This window comes from Bufo bufo, chromosome 3, assembly GCF_905171765.1.
Source record: "Bufo bufo chromosome 3, aBufBuf1.1, whole genome shotgun sequence".
Classification (NCBI taxonomy): Eukaryota; Metazoa; Chordata; class Amphibia; order Anura; family Bufonidae; genus Bufo; species Bufo bufo.
In genome coordinates this window covers 535367241-535382845 of record NC_053391.1, presented here as the reverse complement: position 1 = coordinate 535382845, position 15605 = coordinate 535367241, and positions in this window count along the sequence as shown.

The following is a 15605-nucleotide window of genomic DNA, read 5'->3' as shown; positions in this document are numbered from 1 at the left end:
GGAAATAAAAAAAAAAAGGAGCTGTATTTCTGTTCAAATGGGAAAAAAATGTTCTTGCAGGCATCTGCTTTTGAAGTTCTGCAGAGGCTGCAGCTCTCCTAGAAGGCACTACCTAGCATACCAAGCCTCACCTCCTCACTTATAACTCCCTGGCTGAAAGCTTTCCCTATCTTCCCCTATTCTACACAGTTATTATTCTTTCTAGCCTTTCCTTAAACTATCCCTGACACTAGCATAGAAGCTTGATTGTGACTGTAAGATTGTTTTCTGCAAGACACTGCATACACCTATCCATCCTCCTTTTTATTTCTCCCTCGTGGTTTTTCCAGCTGACATGTGCAGTAAAATAGTGTTGTGTGGTTGACAATTAAATATTTCCTGTGAGTGTTAACATGAAATTGAATGTCATGCATCAATCGTATTGCCACACAGTTGGGAGGTGAGGGGACCAAGGAACCCATCATAATATTCCACAGTCTGATAGAAGCGGCAGTGAGGGTGAGGACTTCATTGAAAATTGTGTGCTGGACTGGACTCAGGAGCTGAATCGCTAAGCTGAGTAGGAAGCAACATCAAGGGAGGAAAATGATGACGGAAGCAATAAAGAGCAGAGGCCACGTAGCTCCCAAAGAACAGACAGCCACATCTGCTTCAGGATCTGGGAATGCTGCTAATGCTAGGGGTGGGCTAGGCCCAAAATATGCCAGATCTAAGCTGCGCTTACTGCCTCTTTCTCAGCTGCCCAAATATTTCCCAACTGGCATTTTTCTCCAGGCAGCCAAAAGACAAAAACATTGCCTTGTGCAAGCTATGTAAGAGCAAATTAAGACATTAGCAGGCAAACACAAACATCACCACTGCTCTATTAAACCACATAAAGCGCCATCAGCCCATCCTTTGGGCAAACAGAGGTGGCAGCCAACTACTGCAACATAAGCTCCACCATTCCCCCTTGCGGCAGCCATATCATATCCATGGGTAGAAAGGTGCCTTTCATATCGTTATCATCCATTTTTCCTGATCCTCCTCTGCTTCATTGTCAGCCATCGTTAACAGAATGTGTGGCCAGGAAACAACTCTACACTCCCAGCTGCCTTTAGGGAGCTTATGGCGAGTGCTGAGCCTCGCTGGAAGAATCCTAGCTAGCATTATTTCTCCCAAAAAGCCTTCCTTGCCTTGTGCTGTCACATGTCGGAGAACATGGGCCTCTCCCTGCGATTCTTGCTGTGTGGCAAGGTTCATGCCATGGTAAACACCTGGAGCAGACCTTATGGGCAAGGACACTACATGTATTTCACGGCCCACTGGGTCACTGTTTTTTTCTGGCAGCAGTGAGGCAGCACCTCAGCAATCAGGTCAGGACCTTTTGTCCCCCACTCAATTGTGTCGGCCTGGCTCCCACACCAGGAACTTCTCTGCCTCCTCTTTCATGGATGCTGGCGAATCCCCGAAAATAGCAGGGCACATGGACGCTCGCATTAACCCTCCTTCCTATCACATGTGTCAAGTCAATCATTGCCACGCCTTGTTGGAACTGATAGGCCTGGTCGAGAGTGCCCACACTGGCGAGCAGTTGCTAGAGTACATCAAGCAGCAAACATCCCCCTGGCTGTCATCCTGCTGACTCCAACTGGGCAAGGTGGCCAGAGGTAGTGGACGCAACATTATGGCCACCCTCTGAACCTGGACTAAATAACACATGCTCCCTGCATGGTGCACATAATCAACCTAGTGGTGCAACGCTTTCTAAAAAAAAGTTCACTGGCCTGCACAAGGTGCTTGCAATATCCAGGAGACCATCCAAGCGCTTCAGCCACTCTTACATGGCAAAGAACACTCTCCTGGACCTGCAGCCACAGAATGACCTGCCGTCTTACCGCTTAATCCGCAATTTGCTAAATTCAAGATTGCACATGCTCGAGCATCTGTATGAGCAGCAAAAAGCTGTAAATGTGTCACAGTGTAGGGGGAGGGGAGGAACACCAGAATGAGAGCAGAAGGAAAATGACCAGGAACTAGGCCTGAAGGCTAGGGAAAAGGAAATGGTGACCACCTAAGGAAACCCTAAACCTAGCCCTGACTCCTGTCAGTATGAATAGACCCTGAAGGTGGGAATATTCATACACCGTAAACCTAGGCCCTAGTAACCCTGAAAATCCCTAGGATTAGTGATCGGGTCTGAGACTACTGGTTCCTTCCCAGATGAAAGAACCAGCATCTCCCTGAGGCCTAGTAAACAACGAGCAAATGGGAGCAACAAAATACCAAGAGAAGTATACTTATCTTTAATAGAAAATGGATGAGCAGGAACTCAGATGAGGACCACACACCAGCTCTTCCAACTCCAGGCAGAGAATATCAACCGCATGGTAAGAAGTGTGAGTCCAGACTAAATAGAAGTATTCTGTTTAAGCCATTCTGTTGCTGATTTACTTCTATGCTTTGGGTCGTTGTTCTGTTTCAACACTCATCTTCTGTTTAGCTTCAGCTGTTGGACAGATGGCCTTCAGCTGTTGGACAGTTCTCCTGCAAAATGTCTTTATAAACTTGGGAATTCATTTTTCCTTCGATGATAGCAATCCATCTAGGCCCTGACACAGCAAAGCAGCCCCAAACCATGATGCCCCCACCACCATACTTCACAGTTGGAATGAGGTTTTGATGTTGGTGTGCTGTGCCTCTTTTTCTCCACACATAGTGTTGTGTGTTTCTTCCAAACAACTCAACTTTGGTTTCATCTATCCACAGAATATTTTGCCAGTACTGCTGTGTAACATCCAGGTGCTCTTGTGCAAGCTGTAAACGTGCCAGAATGTTTTTTTTGGACAGCAGTGGCTTCCTCTGTGGTATCCTTCCATGAAATCCATTCTTGTTTAGTGTTTTATGTATCGTAGATTCGCTAACATGGATGTTAGCATATGCCAGAGACTTTTGTAAGTCTTTAGCTGACACTCTAGGATTTTTCTTCACCTCAATGAGCAGTCTGCGCTGTGCTCTTGCAGTCATCTTTACAGGACGGCCACTCCTAGGGGAAGTAGCAGCAGTGCTGAACTTTCTTCATTTATAGACAATTTGTCTTACCGTGGACTGATCAACAGCAAGGCTTTTGGAGATACTTTTATAACCCTTTCCAGCTTTATGCAAGTCAACAATTCTTTTTTTTCTTCAATGTCAACACCTTTATTGATATACAAAACAATACACAAAGGAACTTCAAGCTTAGTGTAAATAATACCACTTTACCCCTAACCCCCTTTCCAACTTCCCCCCCCGTGACACATTTTTGCCATGCTAACCCTGCCTTCTCAGGTGTTGGTGGTGCCCCAGATGCGTTGGCGACCTCTTCCTCCTCCTCTGCCTTTGCCTTGTGCTTCCACAGTGCCCCTGCTGTCAGGTGGGAATGCTATCATCAGCGTGCTCTTGTAGTTGCGCATCTTCCGTTCAGCAACAGATGTTTTCACTAAATTTAGTTCCCTGTCAGCAATGCAGAGCAGGGGTTCATTCACGGCAAAAGGGGGTTCATGTCACCCAGCAATAGAACAGAGGATTTTGAGAGATTTAGGCCCCTGTCACCCAGGCACAGCAGGGGTTCATTCACAGCAAAAGGGGGATCTTGTCACCCAGCAATAGAACAGAGGATTTTGAGAGATTTAGGCCCCTGTCACCCAGGCACAGCAGGGGTTCATTCACAGCAATAGGGGGATCATGTCACCCAGCAATAGAACAGAGGATTTTGAGAGATTTAGGCCCCTGTCACCCAGGCACAGCAGGGGTTCATTCACAGCAAAAGGGGGTTCATGTCACCCAGCAATAGAACAGACTACTTTGAGAGATTTAGGCCCCTGTCACCCAGGCACAGCAGGGGTTCATTCATGGCAAAAGGGGGTTCTTGTCACCCTGCAATACAACAGAGGATTTTGAGAGATTTAGGCCCCTGTCACCCAGGCACAGCAGGGGTTCTTATACGCCAAATTGGTAAAATGTCACCAAACAATTGAAAATAAGGGCAAGCTCTGGCCATGTGAACAATTTGGAGACCCAGAAGTTGAATGGGGCAGAACCATTAGTCAGTACGTGTAGTCGTATGCACAGGTACTGTTCCACCATGTTGTTCAAATGCTGCCTCCTGCTAACACGCTCCATATCAGCAGTTGGGGCCGGTTGTTGCGGCGAGGTGACAAAGCCTTTCCATATGTCGGCTATGCTAACCCTGCCTTCTGAGGTGCTGGCGCTAACACAGCTGCGTGTGCGACCTCTTCCTCCTCCCCTGCCTTCGCCTTGTGCTTCCACTTGTCCCATGGCGTCAGTCGGGAATGCTCTCAGGAGCGCGTCTACCAGCGTGCGCCTGTAGTCGCGCATCTTCCGATCACGCTCCAGTGAGGGAATTAAGGACGGCACATTGTCTTTGTAATGGGGATCCAGCAGGGTGGCCACCCAGTAGTCAGCACACTCCGCAGTAGTTGACAGACAGACGCAGCCGCCTGTGGGCAACTCCGCAGTCGTTGCGCAGGCACTGCAACATGTAGTCGTCATGTGTGCCAGGCTGCCCAGAGGTAAGGACAAGCTGTCCTCTGTGGGAGGTGTATCATCTGTGTCCTCAATATGCCCCCAGCCACGCACCAGTGATGGGCCCGAGCTGCGTTGGATGCCACGCCGCTGTGAACATGCTTCATCCCCATCTTCCTCCTCCTCCTCCTCCTCCAGTAGTGGGCCCTGGCTGGCCAAATTTGTACCTGGCCTCTGCTGTTGCAAAAATCCTCTTTCTGTGCCACTACTAAAAGACTGGCATGAAAGTGTTAGAGATGATCCCTCTTTCTCCTCCTCGTCTTAGGCCACATCCTCTTCCATCATCGCCCTAAGTGTTTTCTCAAGGAGATATAGATGTGGTATTGTAACGCTGATAACGGCGTCATCACCACTGGCCATGTTGGTGGAGTACTCGAAACAGCGCAACAGGGCACACAGGTCTCGCATGGAGGCCTAGTCATTGGTGGTGAGGTGGTGCTGTTCCGCAGTGCCACCCACCCCTGCGTGCTGCAGCTGAAACTCCAATATGGCCTGCTGCTGCTCGCACAGTCTCTCCAGCATGTGCAAGGTGGAGTTCCACCTGGTGGGCACGTCGCATATGATGTGGTGAGCGGGAAGGCCGAAGTTACGCTGTAGAGCAGACAGCCGAGCGGCGGCAGGATGAGAAAGCCGGAAGCGCGCACAGACGGCCCGCACTTTATGCAACAGCTCTGACATGTCGGGGTAGTTGTGAAGGAATTTCTGCCCCACCAAATTCAGCACATGCGCCATGCAAGGGATGTGCGTCAAACCGGCTAGTCCCAGAACTGCAATGAGATTTCGCCCATTATCGCACACCACCAGGCCGGGCTTGAGGCTCACTGGCAGCAACCACTCGTCGGTCTGTTGTTCTATACCCCGCCACAACTCCTGCGCGGTGTGGGGCCTGTCCCCCAAACACATCAGTTTCAGAACGGCCTGCTGACGTTTATCCCTGGCTGTGCTGAAGTTGGTGGTGAAGGTCTGTCGCTGACCGGATGAGGAGGTGTTAGAAGTGGGGAAGGAAGCCAAGTAGGAAGAGGAGGCAACAGGAGGCAAAGAATGATGCCCTGCGATCATTGGCGGTGGAAGGACATGCGCCAAACAGCTCTCCGTCTGGGGCCCAGCCGCCACTACATTTACCCAGTGTGCAGTTAGGGAGATATAGCGTCCCTGGCCGTGCTTACTGGTCCATGTATCTGTGGTTTGGTGGACCTTGACACAGATGGTGTTGCGCAGTGCACACTTGACTTTATCTGATACTTGGTTGTGCAGGGAGGGAACGGCTCTCCTGGAGAAGTAGTGGCGGCTGGGAGCGATGTACTTTGGGACAGCAAGCTACATGAGCGGTTTGAAGCTGTCCGTCTCCACCAGCCTGAATGACAGCATTTCAAAGGCCAGCAGTTTATAAATGCTGGCATTCAGGGCCAGGGATCGAGGGTGGCTAGGTAGGAATTTACGCTTTCTCTCAAAGGTTTGTGAGATGGAGAGCTGAACGCTTCCGTGTGACATGGTGGAGATGCTTGGTGACGGAGGTGGTGTTGTTGGTGGCACATCCTCTGTTTGCTGGGCGGCAGGTGCCAACCTTCCTCCAGAGGCGGAGGAAGAGGCCGAGGCAGCAGCAGAAGAGGGAGCAGGAGGGGCCTGAGCCCTTTCTTGGTTTTGAAGGTGCTTACTCCACAGCAGCCCGTGTCTCGAATGTATATGCCTGGTCATGCAGGTTGTGCTAAGGTTCAGAATGTTAATGCCTCGCTTGAGGCTCTGATGGCACAGCGTGCAAACCACTCGGGTCTTGTCGTCAGCACATTGTGTGAAGAAGTGTCATGCCAGGGAACTCCTTGAAGCTGCCTTTGGTGTGCTTGGTCCCTGTTGACGGTGGCCAGTAGCAGGCGAACTGTTTTGGCGACGGCTGCTCTGCTTTTGCACCCTGCTCCCGCTTTTGCTACACTGTTGACTCGGTCTCACCACTGCCTCTTTCTCCAAACTCTGAAAGTCAGTGGCACAACCTTTATTCCATGTGGGGTCTAGGACCTCATCATCCCCTGCATCGTCCTCCACCCAGTCTTCCTCCCTGACCTCCTTTTCGGTCTGCACACTGCAGAAAGACGCAGCAGTTGGCACCTGTGTTTCGTCATCATCAGAGACATGCTGAGGTGGTATTCCCATGTCCTCATCAGGAAAAATAAGTGGTTGTGCATCAGTGCATTCTATGTTTTCCACCCCTGGGGAAGGGCTAGGTGGACGCCCTTGGGAAACCCTGCCAGCAGAGTCTTCAAACAGCATAAGAGACTGCTGCATGACTTGAAGCTCAGACAGGTTCCCCGATATGCATGGAAGTGATGTGACAGACTGATGGGCATGGGTTTCAGGCGCCACCTGTGCGCTTTCTGCAGAAGACTGGGTGGGAGATAATGTGAACGTGCTGGATCCACTGTCGGCCACCCAATTGACTAGCGCCTGTACTTGCTCAGGCCTTACCATCCTTAGAACGGCATTAGGCCTGACCAAATATCGCTGTAGATTCTAGATTCTGGCGGCTACTGAAACCTGAGTTAGTAGTTTCAGTAGGACGTGTAGCTGTGGCAGAACGGCCACGTCCTCTCCCTGCACCAGAGGCTTCACCAACACCACCACCACGACCATGACCGCGTCCCTTATTAGATGTTTGCCTCATAGTTAGCGTTCACAAAGCAAAGTAAAAAGTGGTTAAGTATGTTAAAAAAAATTAACCGCCAATATAAACCCTGATGTAGGGTATTGCACTCTATATATATTTTTTTAAACTCTATATGACAGCAGTATTTGTGGCCTAAATGTGACACTCACTTATGCACGTCTTATCCCAGATGTGCAGTATATCAGAGGGTTTTTTCACCCCAGTAACCAAAAAGCCGTATTTCTGGCCTAAATGTGACAGTCACTGATGCTTGTCTAATCATAGATGTGCAGTATATTAAAAGCTTTTTTCACCCCAGTAACCAAAAAGCTGTATTTCTGGCCTAAATGTGACAGTCACTAATGCATGTCTAATCCTAGATGTGCAGTATATCAGAGGCTTTTTTCACCTTAGTATGCCAAAGCCGTATTTATGGCCAAAATGTGACAGTCACTTATGCACGTGTAATCCCAGATGTGCAATATATTAGAGGTTTTTTTCACCCCAATAACCAAAAAGCCGTATTTATGGCCTAAATGTGACAGTCACTTATGCTTGTCTAATCCCGGATGTGCAGTATATTAGAGGGTTTTTTCACCCTAACCAAAAAGCTGTATTTCTGTCCTAAATGTGACAGTCACTTATGCTTGTCTAATCCCAGATGTGCAGTATATTAGAGGTTTTTTTCACCCTAACCAAAAAGCTGTATTTCTGTCCTAAATGTGACAGTGACTTATGCACGTGTAATCCCAGATGTGCAGTATATCAGAGGCTTTTTTTACCCCAGTATGCCAAAGCCGTATTTATGGCCTAAATGTGACAGTCACTTATGCTTGTCTAATCCCAGATGTGTAGTATATTAGAGGGTTTTTTCACCCTAACCAAAAAGCTGTATTTCTGTCACGGGTGAAGTTTGCAAATAGCTGGAAGTTTTGAATAAAAGAGCGACTGGCTTGATCCCAAACTAAGGAGCTTATAGGTGAGCCCTATAAAACCCTAAGAGCTCTCTCTGACTGCTATACACATGCAAGGGTCTCGATGGTAGACGATTGCATGCCCACGTACCTAAGTCTGTTTGACACCTGAAAACCCTATAATAGTGAGGGGACACGACCACCGGCTCCCTGCACTTAATACGGACGGAGTCAGGGTCACCTAGAATCAAGCCAGCAAGGAAACACAATAAAGTAAAGGACTTATCTGAGCAAACAGCAGAAGCAGCCTCCAGCAGTGAACACTTCATCCAGGAAGTAGTATAAACTGCAAAGTGAGGCAGTATGGGAGGGAATATAAAGGAAGACGATTAGTCTAAATGAGTGACACCTGGCAGAAGGAAAGGAGATGAGAAAGTGAAACCAAAACAAAGAACATCATACAAGAGGTAGAGAAGAACGTCTGCCAGACCTTCTCACAGAACTGGCGGTGACAGTACCCCTCCCTCTACGGGTGGACTCCGGACACTCAGAGCCCACCTTCTCAGGATGAGACCTATGGAAAGCCCTGATGAGACGAGTGGCCTTAATGTCCACCACTGGGACCCACATCCTCTCTTCAGGACCATAACCCTCCCAATGAACGAGGTACCGAAGAGAACCGCTGATAATGCGAGAATCAACAAACCTAGAGACCTGAAATTCAAGATTACCATCAACAATAAACAGAGGAGGAGGCAAAGAGGAGGGTACAGTGGGTTGGACATAAGGTTTTAATAGGGACTTGTGAAAAACATTATGGATCTTCCAAGTCTGAGGAAGATCAAGACGGAAGGCAACAGGATTGATGACGGACAAGATCTTATAAGGCCCAATAAACTTAGGACCCAACTTCCAGGAGGGAACTTTCAGTTTGATATTCTTTGTAGACAACTACACCAGATCACCCACATTCAGGTCCGGACCAGGCACACGTCTCTTATCCGCCACACGCTTATATCTCTCACTCATCCTCTTCAGATTACCCTGAATCTTTTGCCAAATAAATGACAAAGACAAAAAAAATCTTTCCTCATCAGATAGACCAGAAGACCCCTCTCCAGAGAATTCCTGGCGACGGTTATTTAAAGCAAATACCAATCCTCCTGATTCTCCGTCACAAAACAGCGCAGATATGTCTCTAGATTCTGATCGACGCGTTCGGTCTGACCATTCGACTGCGGGTGAAAAGCAGAAGAGAACGACAACCGAACCCCCAAGCGAGAACAGAAACGATGTCTGAAGGAATGCCATGCAATTTAACAATATGATCAACAAACGCTTGCACCAGCGTTTTAGCATTGAGTAACCCAGGAAAGGGAATGAAATGTGCCATTTTGCTAAAACGGTCCACTACCACCAGAATCACAGTCTTCCCCGAGGAACGAGGCAGGTCCGTAATGAAGTCCATGGACAGATGCGTCCAAGGACGGGAAGGAATGGGTAACGGGAGGAGAGAACCCGATGGCCGTGAATGAGGGACCTTGGCACGAGCGCAGGTCTCGCAGGCTGCCACAAAACCCTCAACCGTCTTACGAAGAGCCGGCCACCAGAATTGTGATAAGATTCAGCTCCCTGAAATCCAGACAAGGTCTTAAAGAAGCATCTTTTTTCTTAACAAAAAAAAACAGCGGCAACAGGTGACTTCGAGGGTCGGATGTGTCCCTTTCTCAGGCTCTCAGAGATATAAGTACGCATAGCAACCCTTTCAGGTTGGGATAGATTATATAGTCGTGATTTTGGCTGCTTGGCGCCTGGGATGAGATTAATAGGGCAGTCGTACTCCCGGTGAGGGGGCAACTCCTAGACACCACTCTCGGAAAACACATCTGAAAATTCAGAGAGAAAAGATGGCACAGTCTTGGTAGAAACCTCTGAAAGAGATGCCGTGATGCAATTTTCTCTGCAAAACTCACTCCAACCATTTATTTGCCTTGCTTGCCAATCAATGGTGGGGTTATGTTTAGTCAGCCAGGGTAGCCCCAACACTAGAGGAGTAGGTAATCCGCTTAAGACGAAACATGACATAACCTCAACATGAGCGTCGCCCACAGTCAAACGGATATTGTAAACTATGCCCTTTAACGATCTTTGAGAAAGTGGAGCAGAATCGATAGCAAAAACAGGTCTATCCTTTTCCAAAGTGCATACCTGGAACCCATGCGTTGTTGCAAATTGATTATCAATGAGATTGACAGTTGCTCCACTATCTACAAAAATCTCACAAACAATGTTCTTGCTGTCTAGCGCCACCCTTGCAGGTAGGAGAAAACGGGAACTACAAGCAAACAGCAAACCTTCAATTTCTGCATCAACCTTGCCAATAGTAGCAAATGTAAAGGTTTTAGAGTTTTTTTTTTGTTTTGTTTTTATTACCCTCAGAAAACTTCATGAATCTCCTAGAGGGGTAAACATTAGCTAATTGATTTATACCCCCACAACGGAAACAAACCCTCCTCTGAGAGCTGAATCCTCTACTATCAGAGGCAAGCAAACCCAGCTGCATGGCCTCCTCCTCAGAGGGGATTGAGACAGACTGAGACCCCTGCGCCGTGAATGAGACAGCCCCACTGTCCTTGGGCTGAATATGACAGGAAAGAGTAGTCTCCTCTCTCTCTCTAAGACGCCTGTCAATACGAACAGCTAGATACATGGCTGACTCTAACGACGCTGGTCTCTCATGAAAAGCGAATGCATCTTTCAATCTTTTCGAAAGACCATGGCAAAATTGACTTCGGAGTGCAGCATCATTCCAACCAGTATCAGCTGCCCATCTCTGAAATTCATAACAATATATCTCTGCGGTGTGTTTACCCTGACATAAAAAACGCAGTTTAGATTCAGCCAGAGCAATATGATCCGGGTCATCATATATCTGCCCTAGGGCTACAAAAAATTCATCCACCGATTGGAGGGGCTGTGCCCCCACCGGCAGCGAAAAGGCCCAAGACTGAGCTTTATCCCTGAGCAGCGAGATGATGATCCCCACCCTCTGCTCCTCATCACCAGAGGAATGGGGAAGTAGGCGAAAATGGAGTTTGCAAGCCTCTCTAAAGCGAACAAAATTCTCACTACCCCCAGAGAACGTATCCGGTAGCGAGATCTTAGGCTCGGAACAAACTCCATGAACGCCAGCAGAACCGGTCACCTGAAACTGACACACAGTTTTACGGAGATCTGCTACCTCCAGCGAAAGACCTTGCATGCGGTGAATCAAGGCTGAAACCGGATCCATGCTTAAGACGGTTATGGCGGTTTATAATGTCACGGGTGAAGTTTGCAGATAGCTGGAACTTATGAATAAACAAGCGACTGGCTTGATCCCAAACTAAGTGTCACGGCCTATGGTGTGCGCTGTGATACTGTTGCTACACTTGCAGTTGCCTGCGGCAACGTGTAGCTTTCCATGCTTGTGTGTGCACTTCCCCTTTAAGTGGCTTCCTCTCCTTGTCTGGTGTTGGAAGGGTCACTTATGCTTGTCCACCTAATACGGACGGAGTCAGGTTCACATAGAATCAAGCCAGCAAGGAAAAACAATAAAGTAAAGGACTTATCTGAGCAAACAGCAGAAGCAGCCTCCAGCAGTGAACACTTCATCCAGGAAGTAGTATAAACCGCAAAGTGAGGCAGTATGGGAGGGAATATAAAGGAAGACGATTAGTCTAAATAAGTGACACCTGGCAGAAGGAAAGGAGATGAGAAAGTGAAACCAAAACAAAGAACATCATACAAGAGGTAGAGAAGAACGTCTGCCAGTTCTCACAGAACTGGCGGTGACAATTTCTGTCCTAAATGTGACAGTGACTTATGCACGTGTAATCCCAGATGTGCAGTATATTAGAGGGTTTTCTCACCCTAACCAAAAAGCTGTATTTCTGTCCTAAATGTGACAGTCACTTATGCACGTGTAATCCCAGATGTGCAGTATATTAGAGGGTTTTTTCACCCTAACCAAAAAGCTGTATTTCTGTCCTAAATGTGACAGTCACTTATGCTTGTCTAATCCCAGATGTGCAGTATATTAGAGGGTTTTTTCACCCTAACCAAAAAGCTGTATTTCTGTCCTAAATGTGACAGTCACTTATGCTTGCCTAATCCCAGATGTGCAGTATATTAGAGGGTTTTTTCACCCTAACCAAAAAGCTGTATTTCTGTCCTAAATGTGACAGTCACTTATTCACGTGTAATCCCAGATGTGCAGTATATTATAGTTTTTTTTCCCTAACCAAAAAGCTGTATTTCTGTCATAAATGTGACTGACTTATGCATGTGTAATCCCAGATGTGCAGTATATTAGAGGGTTTTTTCACCCTAACCAAAAAGCTGTATTTCTGTCCTAAATGTGACAGTCACTTATGCTTGTCTAATCCCATATGTGCAGTATATTAGAGGGTTTTTTCACCCTAACCAAAAAGCTGTATTTCTGTCCTAAATGTGACAGTGACTTATGCACGTGAAATCCCAGATGTGCAGTATATTAGAGGGTTTTTTGACCCTAACCAAAAAGCTGTATTTCTGTCCTAAATGTAACAGTCACAAATGCTTGTCTAATCCCAGATGTGCAGTAAATTAGAGGGTTTTTTCACCCTAACCAAAAAGCTGTATTTCTGTCCTAAATGTGACAGTCACTTATTCACGTGTAATCCCAGATGTGCAGTATATTATAGTTTTTTTTTCCCCTAACCAAAAATCTGTATTTCTGTCCTAAATGTGACTGATTTATGCATGTGTAATCCCAGATGTGCAGTATATTAGAGGGTTTTTTCACCCTAACCAAAAAGCTGTATTTCTGTCCGAAATGTGACAGTCCCTTATGCCTGTCTAATCCCAGATGTGCAGTATATTAGAGGGGTTTTTCACCCTATAAATTACAGAAAAAATGCACCAAACGGATATGCCACTGACTATACTGGCTAATCATAAATGCAGATATTAAAAGCTGAGTGTCACAAACAAAGGAACAGCACTTATCTTGCAGAGGACTGAGGAATAGAAACAGCATGCACACACACTCCAGGAAGTTGTATAAGCCGCACACTACTGCATATTGGGGAGGAACTTAAAGGGAAGCAATCAGTCCAACTGCATGACAGCTGAGATAGACTAACGAGATGAGGAACTTAACCAAAACAAAGAAACTCAAGGAGGAGGATCTGGAAAGCTCCTGTCAGAGCTTCTCCGCTGTCTGGTTGTGACACTGAGACTTTCGCCAATATATTCCTGTCAGGAAAATATCGGAGCCCTTCATGCACCACGTCACGGTCACTCAGCATGGCAAAGGGTCCTACCACTACGCTAACTATGGGGTGAACACGGTCTGAAGGTGATGTAATCCAGCTCGCAGCCAGGCTTCCACACAAACGCCTAGCAGGACAACTAGTGCAATGTGAACAAAGCCAAGACTGCAAGCCACACCCATATCAGACCCTGTGATGGAGATCACCAGGTGCAAAAGAGTGTTTGAATGCCAGGTAACGGCACATACACTACATGTAAAACAAGACAAAAACACAGAAATATAGTGGCAATACTGGAGGAGCGGCTCAACCCCTAACACTGTAGCGTGTTTTACATTGGGGGAGCAGCCCCACCGCATGTGGACCGCAGCAAATGACTATCCCCAGCAAAAAATGCATACGGTGGAGGATGTCGGCGCGGTCCACATGCACCACAAGGGCATCCTACACAAAACGGAGCATTGTGCGGATGTGAATTCAATCATATAAATCACAGAAAAAATGCACCAAACGGATATGCCACTGACTATACTGGCTAGTCATAAATGCAGATATTAAAAGCTGAGACTTTCGCCAATATATTCCTGTCAGGAAAATATCGGAGCCCTTCATGCACCACATCACGGTCACTCAGCATGGCAAAGGGTCCTACCACTACGCTAACTATGGTGTGAACACGGTCTGAAGGTGATGTAAAACACGCTACAGTGTTAGGGGTTGAGCCGCTCCTCCAGTATTGCCACTATATTTCTGTGTTTTTGTCTTGTTTTACATGTAGTGTATGTGCTGTTACCTGGCATTCAAACACTCTTTTGCACCTGGTGACCTCCATCACAGGGTCTGATATGGGTGTGGCTTGCAGTCTTGGCTTTGTTCACATTGCACTAGTTGTCCTTCTAGGCGTTTGTGTGGAAGCCTGGCTGCGAGCTGGATTACATCACCTTCAGACCGTGTTCACACCATAGTTAGCGTAGTGGTAGGACCCTTTGCCATGCTGAGTGACCGTGACGTGGTGCATGAAGGGCTCCGATATTTTCCTGACAGGAATATATTGGCGAAAGTCTCAGCTTTTAATATCTGCATTTATGACTAGCCAGTATAGTCAGTGGCATATCCGTTTGGTGCATTTTTTCTGTGATTTATATGATTGTATTTACATCCGCACAATGCTCCGTTTTGTGTAGGATGCCCTTGTGGTGCATGTGGACCGCACCGAAGTCCTCCACCGTATGCATTTTTTGCTGGGGATAGTCGTTTGCTGCGGTCCACATGCGGTGGGGCTGCTCCCCCAATGTAAAACACGCTACAGTGTTAGGGGTTGAGCCGCTCCTCCAGTATTGCCACTATATTTCTGTGTTTTTGTCAAATTTTTCACCCTAACCAAAAAGCTGTATTTCTGTCCTAAATGTGACAGTCACTCATGCTTGTCTAATCGCAGATGTGCAGTATATTAGAGGGTTTTTTCACCCTAACCAAAAAGCTGTATTTCTGTCCTAAATGTGACAGTCACTTATGCACGTGTAATCCCAGATGTGCAGTATATTAGAAGGTTTTTTCACCCTAAACAAAAAGCTGTATTTCTGTCCTAAATGTGACAGTCACTTATGCTTGTCTAATCCCAGATGTGCAGTATATTAGAGGGTTTTTTCACCCTAACCAAAAAGCTGTTTTTCTGTCCTAAATGTGACAGTCACGTATGCTTGTCTAATCCCAGATGTGCAGTATATTAGAGGGTTTTTTCACCCTAAAAAAAAGCTGTATTTCTGTCCTAAATGTAACAGTCACAAATGCTTGTCTAATCCCAGATGTGCAGTATATTAGAGGGTTTTTTCACCCTAACCAAAAAGCTGTATTTCTGTCCTAAATGTGACAGTCACTTATGCTTGTCTAATCCCATATGTGCAGTATATTAGAGGGTTTTTTCACCCTAACCAAAAAGCTGTATTTCTGTCCTAAATGTGACAGTCACTCATGCTTGTCTAATCCCAGATGTGCAGTATATTAGAGGGTTTTTTCACCCTAACCAAAAAGCTGTATTTCTGTCCTAAATGTGACAGTCACGTATGCTTGTCTAATCCCAGATGTGCAGTATATTAGAGGGTTTTTTCACCCTAACCAAAAAGCTGTATTTCTGTCCTAAATGTGTCACTTGTGCTTGTCTAATTTCAGATGTGCAGTATATTAGAGGCTTTTTTC